Genomic DNA, 17,251 nt, shown 5'->3' with positions numbered 1-17,251 from the left:
GCTTAACCGACTGAGCCACCCAGGCGCCCCCAAACACTGTTTTGAAAACTTACAATGTGTCAAGTCTATGAAGTGTAGTCACTCATTTCGTTTTACAGATGAGGAAATAGAAATTTGCATAGCTAGCAATTAATTACTAGTTCTTAAACCATTATTATAATAGAGCATATTTAGAGATGAAAAGGAAGCTCAAGACTCTTCCAACCCCTTTTATTTTATTTTATTTTATTTTATTTTATTTTATTTTATTTTATTTTATTTTATTTTATTTTATTTTTCCAACCCCTTTATTTTATAAGGGAACAAACTGAAGCCAATAAAATGAAGCAATCTGACTGAAGAACTAAAATTAGCATAATGGGTAGGCAGAGTAACAAATCAGTCAATCTTAACAGCTTGATAAGTTATCACAGGACCAAGAAAAATGACAGCTTGAAATAATGAAAGGGGGAAATATAAAAACATCTAGAGGGGCGCCTGGGTGGCTCAGTCAGTTAAGTGTCTAACATTAAAAATATTAAAAACTAACATTAAAAAATAAATAAAAATAGATCTGGAATATCCTCTATATGCACAATAGACATTTAAATTAAAAAATGTTTTTAATGTTTATTTATTTTTGAAAGAGAGAGAGACAGAGTGTGAGCAGGGGAAGGGAAGAGAGAGAGGGAGACACAGAATCCGAAGCAGGCTCCAGGCTCCAAGCTGTCAGCACAGAGCCTGATGTGGGGCTCGAACTCAAGAACCCTGAGATCATGACCCTAGCCGAAGTCGGACGCTTAACCAACCCAGGCACCCCTACAACAGACATTTAAAAGGGCAAGAAGAAGACAGATGTACAAGGTGAAAGTAATATTTTTTTTTAAATGGAGGATTTCCTGCCTCAGGATTGAGTAGAGGTACTTTCTCCCCTATTTCTCCTACTAATTACAAATAAAAACCCTGGATGTTTATAGAAAACAAACATAAGATTTTGAAAGTGGAAAGAAGGCGGCAGGCAGGGTTGAGACCATGGGTCCAGTGGAATAAGACAGTGGTGATATCCTTGGGTTTTTTTGTTTGTTTGTTTTGGTTTGGGTTTTGGGTTTTTTATTATTTTTTTTTTTTTATTTTTTTGCCCTACATATCCCTCATTTGGAGCTGAAGAAGCTGGCAACCCTGAAATACCAACTGGTGTTGACAAGAGCGGGGAAAAGCCCAGCAAAAGCCTGCTCTGTAACCAAAGAACAGGGAAACAGGCAGCTTAGTAAGACAGGAAACTTTTACACAGTAACTGTTCTACTCCAGGCAAACACCACAGAAAAAAAAAAAAAATGGTTTTGCCCAGACCCGCAAGGACTGCATGGGGAGCCTAGATTTCCACAATTGCCAGGCGCTCCAACTTTACCTGCGCTTCATAGAGGTATGGTCAGAAAAGAATACCACCCACTGGGTGTGAGACAGTACCCCTCCCTTCCATGGTGTCAATGTAAACCGTTTAGGGAGGTGAGATTTCTACCCCCACTCAGCAGTAATGAGGTACCCATACCCTTCAGAGAGGGGCCTCGTGTGAGACAGGCCTACAGGGAAGTCAGGAGTTTCACCACTGCCCAGTGTTAATGAGGTCACACACACTCCTATATTGTCAGAATAGACCACCTGGGAAACAGTAATAATACATTCCAATTTGTCCCTGCCAGGGAGGTTACCAGTGGATGCCTAATGAATGGAGAGCTGGAACTTTTATCCCTGTTCGGCAATAACTAGGAGGCTTTGTCCTTCTCAGGTATCAAAGAATCCTGAGTAGGGAACCTAGACTTCTACCCACATTTGGCAGAGACAAGGTGGTATCTCTGATCTCTCAGCCATAACAATGTCAGAGGAAGCCAGCTAAAACTGCAGGTTTATAATTTTTTTTTAAAGCTGGGGGCTGAGGAGCAGAGAGAGAAGGGGAGAGAGAGAATCACAAGCAGGCTGTCTGCCATCAGCGCAGAGCCCGATGCAGGTCTCAGTCTCACGAACTGTGAGATCGTGACTTACGCCGAAACCAAGAGTCAGACATTCAACCAACTGAGCCACCTGGGAAAGAACATGAGCTAAGGAGAGGGGCAGAGAGAGAGAGAAAGAGAGACAGAGAGAATCTCGAGCAGGCTCCACACTCAGTGTGGGGCTCGATCCCACAACCCTAGGATCATAACCTTAGCCGAAATCAAGAGTTGAATACTCAACTGACTAAGCCACCCAGGTGCCCCAAAACTGAAGGTTTAAATAAGATCTAATACCCTAAATGTCCACATTTATTTTAAAAATAAAATATCAAAACCAGGAAAATCTCAACTTGAATAAAAAATCAATAGATATTTTGTCATGAGCCTAGAACTGCTCTAAAAAATAGTCTATTAAAAAGATAAATAAAAAGATAAATAGATGCCAACACCAGATGACAGAGATCTTAGAATTATCTGACAAATATTTAAAGCAACCATCATAAATATGCTTTAATTAGCAATTACAAAAACATTTGAAACAAATGAAAAGTACAAAGCAAGTTTCAGCAAGAAATAGAAGACAGAAAGAGAACTAAATTGAAATTTTGGAATAGAAATATACAGTAACTGAAATGGAAAAAAAAGAAAAGAAAACTCAGTGGATGGGCTGAACAGCAATATGGAAGGTACAGAGGAAAGATTCATTAAATTTGAAGAGAAACAATAGAAATTATTGTCTGACAGCAGAGAGAAACTAGACTGAAAGCAAAAACAGAGCCTCAGGTAAACAAACCAACCAACCAACCAAACAGAGCCTTAGAGACCTGTGAAATTAAAAGAAAAAAAATATATTTGTGACACAGGAGTCCCACAGGAGGGGAAAAGGAGGGCAGGGCTAAATAAGTAGTTGAGGAAATAATGGCTGAAAATGTCCCAAATATGGCAAAAGAAATACACCTACAACCTACAGATTTAAGAAGCTGAGCCAACAGGGTGAAAAACCAAAGAAATCCAAGCCAACACACATTATAATCAAATTTCTGAGAACTATAAAGAAAAAAATCCTGAAGGCAGTGACAGAAATGAAACCTCTCTTTCTTTTTTTAATGTTTACTTATTTGAGAGAGAGAGAGAGAGAGAGAGAGAGAGAGAGAGAGAGAGAGACTGTGAGTGGGGGAGGGGCAGAGAGAGAGGGAGACACAGAATCTGAAGCAGGCTCCAAGCTGTCAGCACAGAGCTAGATGCGGGGCTCAAACTCACGAACCGGGAGGTCATGACCTGAGCCAAAGTCGGACGCTTACCAACTGAGCCACCCAGGCGCCTCAAAATGACACCTTTCTTAAAGAAGGAAAACAATTTGAAAGACAGCAGATTTCTCATCAGACGTCATGGAGTCATGGAGGCACAACAGTTTTCAAATTAAAGAAAATTGTTCAACCCAGCATTTCCCCATCTAGGTAGATTTTAGCAGCAGTGAGCCACAGATCCCAGTTGGCCACACAATCATGAGGGTAAACAACCAATACACTTAGAACCATTCTGTTTTTCATTTTCAGTACAGTAATCAACAAAATATGAGACATTCAGCACTTTGTTATAAAATGGCTTGTTAGATGATTTTGCCCAACTGGAGGCTAATGTGAGTGTTCTGAGCATGTTTAAGGTAGGCTGGGCTGAGCTATGATGTTTAGTCGTTTAAGTGTATGAAATGCATTTTTGGCTTATGATGTTTTCATAAGTTTCAAAGTTTGGATGACTCCCCCTCCCCCAAGCTGTCACACAACTCTTTTGTGGCGAAATGTCAGAAGTAGAGAAAAAAATATATAGAGACTCCCTTTGGATCCTATGGGCCTCTCTTCTTGGCTCTGTTGACACTACTGTAGTGGCAATGCAGCCTCATGACCGGTACTGGTGTTGGGGCAAAGTCAGTAGAGAAAAAAGGAGATAAGGGGGGAAGGAAGAAGGGAAATTTCACACCCCCTCCCATTCAGGAGCCTCTTTTTCTAGCTCTCTGGCTAGAAATAAGTGATTTCTTTCATAGCTTTTGTGGTTTGCACCAATTGCACAGTGCTGGGACATGCCCTCCTTCCAGTCATAGCCGAGAGATAACGAGAAATAACCCAGTAAACATACCTCTGTATTGTTCACTCTTAAGTTATATTAAATGCAATTGATTATTTTTTTTAAGTTTTATTTTTATTTTTTAATTTGAGAGAGAGAGAGAGAGAGCATATGCAGGGGAGGGGCAGAGAGGGAGAGAGAGAGAGAGAGAAAGAGAGAGAGAGAGAGAGAGAGAGAGCGAGAGAGAGAATCTTAAGCAAGCTCCACACTCAGCACAGAGCCTGAGGCAGGGCTCAATCCCACCACTCTGGGATCATGACCTGAGCTGAAATCAAGAGTCAGATGCTCAACAGACTGAGCCACCCAGGTGATTCTCTCTCTCTCTCTCTCTCTCTCTCTCTTTTTAAAAATAAGCCCTCCTTCCAAGGTGGGGCTTGAACTCAGAACCCTGTGATCAAGAGTCACATGTGCTACCACCAAGCCAGCAGGGAAGCTTCATCTTGTTCATTCTTCCATGTTTTTATCTGCCCCACTTCCACTTGCTTACATTTCTGAGTTCTTGGGTAGTTGCTTTTCGTATCTGGTCCAGAGTGTTAAATTGTTATTAGTGGGAGATAATGGTTTTACTCCATGTTGGCTAGTAGAAGTCCGCCATCCCTGATACTTTGATACTGTCTTATTACATGCCTTAGAATGGATCTTTTTCATTCACCCATGCTTGGTACTTCATGTACTTTCATCTTATTGACTCGTGTCTGTCAATTATTTTCTTGTAGTGATATTTTTCACTATTTTATTTCCTCTGTTCTCTCTTTTCAAATTCCCGTTATCCTGTTCAGTGGCTAGAAAACTTCTGAAATTCGACTTCTCTTATCTGAAGTCCTGGTTTATTTCTTTTTAAAAATTAAGATATTATTTTTAAGTAATCTCTAAACCCAACGTGGGGCTTGAGCTCATATCCTCTATTTAGGTCAAGAGTCTAACGCTACACTGAGCCAGCCAGGCGCCCCCGTTTTCTCTCTTTTTGAGTTTCTGACTCACAGTCTGCTATGGAGCCTTCCTCGTCGCCCCTTACAGGCGTAATGTATCAGTATTTACACAGACTCCCGGGGTCTGTCGCTAAGGATCCCATACTCCCCTTTGAATCCCTCCGGCCGCTGACTCCCTCCACTCTTCCTGCCGGTTTAGAGCCGCACGGGTTTCCCCCTCCCCTGGGACTACCACACAGCCCAGCTGCGCCCTGATTCTGGCCTAGGGGGCGTGAAGCGATCCCAGCCTACGCAAGAGGCCCAGTTCTGGGCGGAGGGGCCCGCTCTGCGCCTGGACAGCCACGGCAAGGTGGCAAGTCGTGGGGAGAGGAGCTCTGGCCAGGCGGGCGAGGCTGGCGCTAGTCGCGACATTTCACGCGGTTCACCGCGCCTCTAGGTGACATCTAGCCCCACATTTCCTGGGACCTTCTCCTCCCTGAGGCCACCACCTGCCCCAGTTCGTGCTTTGGTTAAAATCGCTGGTGCCCAGGGTGAGTGAAACTCAGGGTCTCCTCAGGCCCCGCAGTTCAGGGCGCCTCGAGTCGCCGGGATGAATCTCCGCCCACCTTGGCGCGGTAAGAGGCTTGCGAGGCTCTGGGCTGCATTATCTAGAAGCCTCTGTGCCCAAGGGTGCTCTCCGTCCCGGTTCCTTCGCCTAGGAGCCGGGCTGTGGGCCTGGCGGCTGCGGTGGTCCAACGTCAGCGGGGTGCGGGGGAGCTTCGCTCGTGCAATTTGAAGCGGGCTAAACCAACCGCCGAGAGGCGGTGGGTGAGGAAGCCGGGAGCCCGGGGCCAGAATCTCAAGGCTGCGGGTGCCCAAGCCCGCGAAGGGGAGGCGCGCGCGCGCGTGGTTGTGTGCGCGCGCCGAGGAGCCGGGGCGGGGAGGAGGATACTGGCTGGCTGTGTGACTCTTGCCTGATCGTGACCGCGTGTGGCAGTGTGAACCGCGTTTACGTGGCTGTGTGTGTCTCTTGTCTGTGTTATTGACTGCGTTTTGGAGGTCGTCGGGATATCTGTATTGTCCAGCTAATGAGAGTGTAGTGGTAGGGCTGTGTGAATGTGATTATGTCACTGCGTGTGCCCGTTTATGTTATTTTTTCTGGTGAGAGTTTGGCGGTGAAGGGAGGTGGAGATGGCATAAGCATATCTCCATACCTGGTTGTTTTTGTTTTTGTTTTAAGATTTTATTTTTAAATAATCTCTATACCCTAAGGAAGGCTGGAACTCACAATCCGGAAACCAAAAGTCACATGCTCTACCAACTGAGCCAGCCCAGCACCCTTTTTAAAAAAAAATAAGATCTAGAGTCACCTCCCCCCCCCCCCCTTTTTTTTTGAGAGAGAGAGACAGTATGAGTGGGGGAGGAGCAGAGAGAGAGGGAAAGTGAGAATCCCAAGCAGGCTCTGTGCTCTCAGCACAGAGCCCAATGTGGGGCTCAATCCCACCAACTGTAAGATCATGACCTGAGCTGAGATCAAGAGTCCCTTGCTTAACCAACTGATACACCCGGGTGCCCCCCTCCCCATTAGAAAAAAAAAAAAAAAAGATATTATTCTTATATATCTCCATACTCTGTCTCTGGGATTTATATGATAGTGTGATAGTGCTTTTGTGGATCTTGAGAATGTGTGCACCATTTTTGAGGCTCTGGGTTTCGGCTCAGGTCATGATCTCACAGTTTCGTGGGTTTGAGCCCCGAGTTGGGCTCTGCGCTGATGGTGCGGAGCCTGCTTGGGATTCTCTCTCTCTCTCTCTCTCTCTCTCTCTCTCTCTCTCTCTGCCCTTCCCCTGCTCACTCTGTCTCTATCTCTCTCAAAATAAATAAGTAAACTTAGAGAAAAAAAAAAAGACATTTACAGCTTAAAACAGAACATAGCCATAACTAATTTTTGCGAAGTAGATGTTTACAGAAGATATAATGAGATAGTTGAAAGTTGAAGCTAAGGATGTAGATATGGGAGAGTGCTAGGAGAAGATGTTTTGTGTCTGCTCCGAGGAGGTAGAGGTGGCACAGGGTCTGAGGATACGTGGAGGGCAGTGTCATGTGAGAGAAGACCTGGATGTCCACGTAAAAGTGGTCAATATAAATGACTCGCATGGAATGGACGGATGCAGAATTGAAGCAGTGTATGCTGAAGAACTTTTTTCGTTTTAAAAATGAGGGAAAGATAGAATGTTTCATCTACTTAAAAAAAATTTTAGGGGCGCCTGGCTGGCTCAGTTGGTAGAGTATGCAACCCTTGATCTTGGGGTCATGAGTTTGAGCCCCAAGTTGGGTGTGGAGACTACTTTAAAACAATCTTAAAGAAGAAATGGCCATATTTTAAAATTGTTCTAGGGGCACCTGGGTGGCGGAGTCAGGTAAACGTCCAACTTTGTCTCAGGTCATATCTCACGGTTTGTGGGTTTGAGCCCGGCACCAGGCTCTGTGCTGACAGCTCGGGGCCTGGAGCCTGCTTCAGATTCTGTGTCTCCCTCTCTCTCTGCCCCTCCCCTGCTCATGCTCTGTCTCTCAAAAATGAATAAACGTTAAAAAAATTTATAAAAGTTGTTCTAATCACAGGGTATATTCAATTTTATATTTTTTCCATAGAACACTTAATGCTTTTTGGTAAAGTGTTTTTTCCTTATTTCTAATTGAGGCAGAGTTCACATTACATACAATTAGCTATTTACCATTTTAAAGTATACAATTTAATGGCACTTAGTGCTGTCACGGTGTTGTGAACCATCACCTCTTTCTAGTTTCAAAACTTTTTCATCACTTCAGAACACTCCATACCCATTATGTCACCCACCATTCTCCATTCCTTCCTTCCTCCATTCCCTGGCACCCACCAATCTGGTCTCTATCTGTATATATTTGCCTATTCTGGACATTTCATATAAATGGAATTGTACGATATGTGGCTTTTTGTGTCTGGTTTCTTTCACTCGGCTTCACGTTTTCAAGGTATATCCAAGTTGCACCATGTATCAGTACCTCATTCCTTTCTCTGGCTAAATAATATTCCATTGTATGTATATACCACAGTTTATCTGTAGTTGGATGTTTAGGTTGTTTCTACTTTTTGACTATTAAGAATAATGCTGCTGTAGACATTTGTGTACAAGTTAATTTTTTTAATTCTTTAAAAAATTTTTTTTAATGTTTATTTATTTTTGAGACAGAGAGAGACATAGCACGAACGGGGGAGGGCCAGAGAGAGAAGGAGACACAGAATTGGAAGCAGGCTGCAGGCTCTGAGCTGTCAGCACAGAGCCCGACGCGGGGCTCGAACTCACGGACTGCGAGATCATGACCTGAGCCAAAGTCGGCTGCTCAACTGACTGAGCCACCCAGGCGGCCCTTTAATTATTTTTTTAATATCTATTTTCGAGAGAGAGAGAAAGAGAGAGAGAGAGAGAGAGAGAGAGAGGGAAAGAGACAAAGTGCGAACGGGGGAGAGGCAGAGAGAGGGAGACAGAATCTGAAGCAGGCTCCAGGCTCCGAGCTGTCAGCACAGAACCCTATGCGGGGCTCAAACTCACCAACCACAAGATCATGATCTGAGCTGAAGTCGGACACTTAACTGACTCAGCCACCCAGGCGCCTCTGTGGACAAGTTTCTATGTGGACAAGTTTTTATGTGTTTTCATCTCTCTGGGATATGTAATTAGGAATGAAGTTGCTGGGTCATATGGTAATTTTATGTTTAACTTCTTTTTTTTCTTAATGTTTATTTCTTTTGAGAGAGAGAGAGAGTGCGGTGCACAAAGCAGGGGAGGGGCAGAAAGAGAGGGAGAGAGAATTCCAAGCAGGCTTCATGCTGTCAGCACCATGAACCATGAGATCATTGCCTGAGCCAAAATCAAGAGTCAGAGGCTTAACCGACTGAGCCACTCAGACACCCTTGTCTTTAACTTTGTGAGGAACCACTAAATGTCTTCTAGAGCAGTTACCCCATTTAACACTCCCACAAACAATGTATAAGGGTTCCCGTTTCTTTACATCCTCACCAGCGCTTGTTCTTTCCTAGGTTTGACTTTTATTTTAGCCATCCTAGTGGATTTGAAGTGGCATCCCATTGTGCTTTTGATTTCCATTTCCCTAATGACTAATAACGTTGGACATCTTTTTATGTGCTTGTTAGCCATTTGTGTGCCTTCTTTGGAGAAACGTCTACTTTAGTCCTTTGCCCATTTTTAACTTGGTTGTCTTTTTGTTGTTGAGTATCTTGATATAATTCTGAATATATGTACCACTGTACATTATAAAGTTGCTTTCCATTTTGTTATTTTCAAAATTATCACTCTGAAACATGTGGCTTATTGATATCGATCTTTACTGTTGATTACAGATGTGGGCTTTCTGGGCCAAAAGATTTAAAGTTAGTTAAAGCTGATAATATATTGTCCCTAACAATGTATGATAATTGTCATCAGTAGTTGGGCCTCATTGGAAGATCCTACAGAAAGACTCGTATTAAGTTTATTTGGGGGGTGCCTGGGCGGTTCAGTCGGTTAAGCATCCAGCTCTTGATTTCAACTCAGGTCATGACCTCACAATTCGTGAGTTGAAGCCACACATCAGAGGCTCTGAGCTGAGCAGAGCCTGCTTAGGATCCTCTCTCTCTCTCTCTTTTTCTCTCTCTCTCTCAAAAAATAATAAACTTAAAAAAAAAAAAACCTCTTATTTTGACTTGCAGCATGTAATTGTACATTCACTCGTTCATTTATTGATATAGGGCTAAGGCCTTTGAGATGGATCTATTGACTGGAGTTAAAGGGAGAACATAAACAATTCAAAGTTTTTTTAAAAAATTAATTAATTAATTAATCTATGTATTTAGAGAGCAAGGAGAGGGGCAGAGAGAGGGAAAGAGAGAGAATTCCAGGAAGGCTCCACGCTGCCAGCACAGAGCCTGATGCGGGGCTCAGTACCACAAACTGTGTGATCATGACTTGAGCTGACAGCAAGAGCCGGAGGCTCAACCAACTGAGCCACCCAGATGCATCAGCAATTCTAAAATGTTTTATTTATTTTTGAGACACAGAGAGACAGAGCATGAGCAGGGGAGGGGCAGAGAGAGAGGGAGACACAGAATGGGAAGCAGGCTCCAGGCTCTGAGCTGTCAGCACAGAGCCCAATGCGGGGCTCGAACTCATGGACGGTGAGATCATGACCTGAGCCGAAGTCGGACGCCCAACCGACTGAGCCACCCAGGCGCCCCTAAAAGATTTTCTTATTCTAGTTTATTATATGAGGTTGTAGGAACTCAGGAAGTTTAGGTAGATTGTTCTAGAGCTAATAATGAGTAACTCTTAGATTAGAAACTGTAGTCTTCCCAATTTTAGTTTCTGTCATCTTCATACCATAACATTCCTATTTTGGAACCAAACCACCTTTCTATTCAGTGAGTTACTGCTAGAGAACTTGTTTAGTAAGGATGACCTTTTTTTTTTTTTTATTAAGTTTATTTATTTATTTTGAGAGAGAGAGTGCATGTACAAGCAGGGGAGTGGCAAAGAAAGAGGGAGAAAGTGAGAATCCCAAGCAGGGCTCAATCCCTCGAACCGTGAGATCATGACCTAAGCCCATACCAAGAGCCAAATGCTTGACGGACTGAGCCACGCAGGCACCCCTCTTTTCAGTATTTTAAAAGCACTGCTATTGAGCAATGATTCAATTCAAAGATGCATCAATGTCTGTAAGTACTGAAGAGAAGCTAATTAATCAATTAAAGGGAACGAATTTTCTATTCAGATAGGTGAAATCAGTTACTAACAATAAAACTCTTCTTTTTTTTTTATTTTTAAAAAAAATTTTTTTTCAACGTTTTTATTTATTTTTGGGACAGAGAGAGACAGAGCATGAACGGGGGAGGGGCAGAGAGAGAGGGAGACACAGAATCGGAAGCAGGCTCCAGGCTCCGAGCCATCAGCCCAGAGCCCGACGCGGGGCTCGAACTCACGGACCGCGAGATCGTGACCTGGCTGAAGTCGGACGCTTAACCGACTGCACCACCCAGGCGCCCCACAATAAAACTCTTCTAATGTCACATATTTGTTATTTCAATGAGAAGTGCAAATTGCAAGAAGAGATGTTGTTTTAAACATTTCTAGAAGCTGACTCTACTGGAATATTTATCTTTGCTGCTGTAAAAGCTTTGGCTTGATGAGAAGCAAGTTCCAGTAAAGAATTTGCTGTTCTGTGCAACTGATGGTGCTACTTCCAAGGTCACAAGACTTACATGTTGGACAGTATGCTCTTCAGTTCTTGCAGCACGTTGTGTTGTGCACTGCCATCAACTGGTTGAAAAAAATGTTAGTTCAGTTCTTTATCAATCTCTTAGTAATTAAAACCATCAATAAAATAATGTCACAGAGCGGGGCACTTGGGTGGCTCAGTTGGCTGAGCATCTAACTCTCACTTCAGGTTAGGTCACGATTTCGCAGTTGGTGAGTTCAAGCCCTATGTTTGGTCTCTGTGTTGATGATGCAGAGCCTGCTAGGGTTTCTCTCCCTCTCCCTCTGTCTCTGCCCCTCCCTGCTGAAAATAAATAAATAAACTTGAAAAGTAAAATAATGTCACATTGCAAGTATGATACCGGTTCAGAAAATTTTGTGTTGAAATGCAGAATAATACGTGAGGCCTGAGAGATCAGCAAACACAAAAACAGCATATGCTATGTGGCTTGGATTTTTTTTTTTTTTTTGAAACTCAATGAAGTACAACTTCAATTTCAAGAGATTTTAATTATGATGATAGGCTGAAAACACATATTAACACACCTATTTTTGTCCATTCAGGCTGTTATAACAAAATACCATAGAATGGGTGGCCTATAAACAGCAGAAATGTATTGCTCACAGTTCTGGAGACTGGAAATTCAAGATCAGAGGCCAGCATGGGTTCTGATGAAAGCCTTCTGGGTTACAGACTGCTGTCATGGCAGACCGAGTATGACAGAAGGGGCAAGCCAACATTCTGGGGTCTTTTTTATAAAAGCACTAATCTCAATCATGATGACTCCACTCTAGTGACCTAATCACTTCCCAAAGGCCTCGCCTCCTAATAACATCCCCTTGGGGGGTAGGATTTCGACATATGAATTTTGGAGGGACACAGACATTCAGACCATACCAACATCCATCACTGTAAAACTGGAAATATTTAAAAGCAGTTTAATGAGAAAATTTCATAGTATTTGAGAAGTAGGTAAAGTCAATGAATTACTGAGAATGATCTTTCAAATTACTCAAATCATTTGTGTTCTTTAAAAGGTGAAATGAAAACTCAATTTTTGATTTATTTTCTTTTGAAGTGAAGTCATGGGTGTTGGCTCCAATTAGATGTAATGCTGAGTCTGCTAGTGGAGAAATTCAAGGACTCACAGGGCGCCTGGGTGGCCCAGTCGGTTGAGTATCTGACTCGATTTCGGCTCTAGTCATGATCCCAGGGTTGTTGGATGGACCCCCACATCAGGCTGTGTGCTGAGTGTGGAGCCTGCTTAAGATTTTCCCTCTCTCTCTCTCTCCCCCTCTACCCCCTCCTCCACTCACACATTCTCTCTCTCTATAAAATTTAAAAAGAACAAGAAAAAAATTTAAAAAAAGAAATTCAAGAACTCAGTGAATTTAAATGTAAGAGAGAATCCAAATATATGACTGGAAGTGTGGAATGGCTGAGTTGTGAGGGTCAAAAACAAATAAATTTCATTAATCCAACAAATGTGGTCTGAAATGGCAAAAATATCTGTTATGTCTAAAATCATATATAACTAATCTGCTTTTCATCTCAGCTTACTAAAAAGAGATCTCAAATTTAATGTATCCCAAACAATGATTGATTCCATAGGTCTCCCCATGCTCCTGTGTGACATGACCAACTTCTCTTGTAACGCAAGCTACAAACCTAGGAGTCATCTTTGAGAACTCCTTCACCTACATCAGTAAGTCCTATTTTTACACCCCAAATAGATCTCAAACTGCCCATTTCTCTTCATTCCTCCCCTAACATTTCTAAAGCCACTGTTATCCCTACTTTGGATTGCTGCAGTAGCAATCCAATTTCCCCAATTTCACTGGGGCTTCACCCCAGTCCATTTTCTACAAACTGAAATCTTTTCAAAATGTAATTCATGGTTAAGATCCTTCAGTGAACCACTTTCTCCCTTACTTACTAAGCTTCCCCCACACCAGGCTCCTTTCTGTTCTTGGAACATTCCAAGCTCTGTCTCATTTCAAAGTCTTTAGAATAACTAACACTCTGCTTACAATACTCTTCCACACTGCTGGTTTCTTACCATGTAAGCTCTAATGTTATTATCTCTAGGACACTTTTCATAACAATTGTACCCAAAGTATCTCCTAAGTAACTATTACCTATTTATTAATTTCACAGTATTTATCACAATATGAAACTATCTCATTTCCACCCCCATTTACTTAGAAAAAAATTTGTTTTTTCTCCCCCATTGGAATGTAAACCTAGTAGGTAGGCAGCAGCCATGTTTGCCTACTTGTTCACAGGTACTTTTATTTTATTTTTTTAAATTAATTATTTTTTTTTTATTTTAGAGAGAGAGCACACGGGGGAAGGTACAGAGGGAGAGGGGGAGAATCTTAAGCACACTCTGTGCTCAGCTCGGAGCCTGCTGCAGGGCTCGATCCCATGACCCTGGGATCATTACCAGAGCTGAAATCAAGAGTTGGACTTTCAACTGACTGAGCCACCCAGGCGCACACAGGTACCTTTAAATAGGAGCAAATAGACAGTATGCTTCAGATAACACCCAGCTGTTAGTATCTGCATCTCTGTGCCTCAGAGCTGTGAAATCTTTATTGCTCTGCCCATGGGTGAGCAGCAGGTTACAGGAAAGGGGAATCATCCCATGGGAGCTGGTATATAAATATCCCAGCTCCACTGCTGGAAGGGATGGTAATAATTCTAAGGCACGTGTTCTTTCAGAAAATCTTATCAAGTCAGAACTGTTCCAGAAAAAAAAAAGGTATGCAAGATAAGACTGAAGCTAACATGTATGGGTTGGCATTTTACTCCATGGCTTAATAGAAGACCTAGAAAGTACAATGATTTTCATTTAAAACGTTGTAATAAAACATTACATTTCTAAACCTTTACTATTCAAATTAACGAGAACGAATCATGAAATGAATACCCCAAAGTCAGTTCCTTTGAAAAACTGAATTCTCACAAAAAATTCCACAAATTAACTGCATGTATTATTATTTAATGACAGGATAATTACAGATGTGTAAGTCCAACAAATCTGCTGCAAAACAATGCAAGAAATGATGAGAAAAAGACCGCATAATATATCATGACACACTAAAACAGTAAATTAAATTTTTATTTATTATACTGCCCCTCTGATTTCAATTTTAATAAATTAATTTATTTTATACAGTAAGCAGAAGTTTTCAGAAATACTTTCTATTAGGAAAACAAATTTTTTCTCCCCCACTAAAAAACAAAGCTGCATATAATTGAATCAAACAATGTTGAGTACCAAAACTTCACAACTATAAGAAGCATTGGTAAGAGCTAAAACATAATTTAAAAAATTGACAGCTCAAAAAAATCATATCATTGATGTCAAAGACAAAGTTCTCCCAGGATTCAGAAGAAAGGGACAAAAGAAAAACCATGAATACAAAATTTAAAAGATAGGCTTGATAAATGCAAATATAATCAGGTAAATCTTAGAATTTTTTAGAGAACAAAACAAGGAAGAAATGGGTTTTGTTTTGAGAAGCAAATATATTTATTTCCTCTTGCTGTACATTTTCCCTCGAATATCAGTGAATAATATAAGTATCTTTAACTTAGTATCGGTGAATATAAAAACAGTTGTTATCATTAGTGACCATATACACTTGGGAGTTTTCTGGGAAACAAATACATAGTTTTTATAGGTGATCCCTAAGACAAAAACAAAACTAACTATGCTACTGGAGTTACTAAGATTGTAGGAATTGATAAAGTTGAATACTGCATCAAGGACAACAATGAATTGATACAAATTGTCAGATTCCCTGGGCACATTATATACATGCCCATATAACACTAGAAAAATAAACACATACTTAGCACTTAGGCTAATTATATATTTTTTTAAATATGAAATTTATTGTCAAACTGGTTTCCATACAACACCCAGTGCTCATCCCAACAGGTGCCCTCCTCAATACCCATCACCCACTTTCCCCTCCCTCCCAACCCCCAGGAAGAAATGGTTTGATGCAAAAATTGTGAATCAAAACATGATACCTTAATTAGTTTAGAGCATTTCATGGTCATTAAATGCAAATGATAATATATTTTGAAATCTTTGGGGTCACTAAACGAATACATGGTATGAATCTTCTCCCACCCCAACTAACATCACCATGTCTACCTCTGTGTTAGACCAGTTTTGGAAAATCAGAATTCTGTCAGCCACAGCTCATGTGAACCCTAATCCATCCGTCTGTCCCTCTGCTCCTCTTTGACATATATAACTAGTTAAAAAATGAACGTGTGGAATGGTCCTTGAGGGGCGGAGGCAGGCTCCCAGGGTTTCTTGAACAGAGCCCTCTGCCATTGTCACTGCATCTCTACAACGCTTGGCTGAGTTCCTCCTGTGGCCACGAGAGGGCGCGGCAGTACATGGTGGTAAATTCCTCCTCCCACAACTGAGCGAGGAGCGAAGGAAGTGGTGCCTTGAGTGTAGACGTTGCGGGAGAGCGGGAAAACCGTCGTGTGGAGGCGGTGGCGGGAGAGGTCAGCTTTCTTTCTGTGACAGAGCGGGAAGCTGCGTGTGTTTCAAGGCCAACGCGCAGGTGGAAGCCAGGAGCTCCTAATAAGGACTGGTATTTACTTTTACCTGACTGCCTATCTGGATGGGCCCGGCCACCGTCTGCTGCAATGCTTCTAACATTCATCACCCTTGTGGGAGACATACTGTAGTAATTTCCTGCTGAGATGTCCCAGGGAAAGGGGACTAGGGACTCCAGGAGGACTGGCTCCTGCAGGAGGAAAAATTCTAGCGTAATGAATCACTCTTAATTCTTAGTCGCTCAGCATGTGCTTATTTGAGCGCCTTTGAAATACATATTAATCCATCCACCAGGGAACAAAAAGAGACCTTAAAATAGGAAAGCTTCTCAATTTTTCTGTAGTGCTTGTTCTTTTGTTCGTTCGTTCATTCATTCATTCATTCATTCCTACCTAGAGATTCCTATATAGTACCTCTGTGAGGTACTATATACCACACAGAGGTGAACAAGATCCAGTCCTTTCCTCATGGACTTTATAACAGACCCTAGTAAATAAAACCATGCAAGTACAGAATGCTATGGACTTTACAACAAAGGAGAAATCCCCTTTTGTGTGTCCTCAAGGGAGATAACACCCCTCTGGCTACCTCCTAGATCTAAAAGTAGAAAATTACAATACAAGTGGGGCGCCTGGGTGGCGCAGTCGGTTAAGCGTCCGACTTCAGCCAGGTCACGATCTCGCGGTCTGTGAGTTCGAGCCCCGCGTCAGGCTCTGGGCTGACGGCTCAGAGCCTGGAGCCTGTTTCCGATTCTGTGTCTCCCTCTCTCTGCCCCTCCCCCGTTCATGCTCTGTCTCTCTCTGTCCCAAAAATAAATAAAAAAAAAAAACGTTGAAAATTACAATACAAGAAAGTTCCTACTCAAGCAATAAATCTCTCCCGGCTTGGGAGATCACATGGTGTAATGCTGGAGAGTTCAACTTTTCTCCCCTCCGGATTTACCTTTCTAAATATTTAGTTTTACCCTCCACCTTTACTTTTAGGCCAACATTTTTTTTTTTTTTTTTTTTTTTTTTTTTTTTTTACCATTTAATTATTTCATCATGTTAAGTTACTATTTTAATTGGCATTGGCCACCACAATAAAATAATAATAAATACCATTAACTGGTATAGACACTTCGCTAGTACATTTCACCACCTCATGCTATTTTTAGAAGCACCCAGGAAACATAGATTATGCAGCTTTTGGACATCTAAGACCTTTGCTAACATTTTTACAATCATTAGCAGTGTCTGCCATCTTGCTGTAAGATAGCTAATTTTTCCTTCTTACAATAACTGTCTTTGATCCCAGTAAGCTTCATATATATTCCTGCCTTACTTTAATGGAATTATACTTTTCTTTCCATCATATTACTGAAATCTACAAAGTAC

This window comes from Panthera tigris, chromosome E2 (genome assembly GCF_018350195.1).
Source record: "Panthera tigris isolate Pti1 chromosome E2, P.tigris_Pti1_mat1.1, whole genome shotgun sequence".
Classification (NCBI taxonomy): Eukaryota; Metazoa; Chordata; class Mammalia; order Carnivora; family Felidae; genus Panthera; species Panthera tigris.
This window is presented reverse-complemented; position numbering follows the sequence as displayed.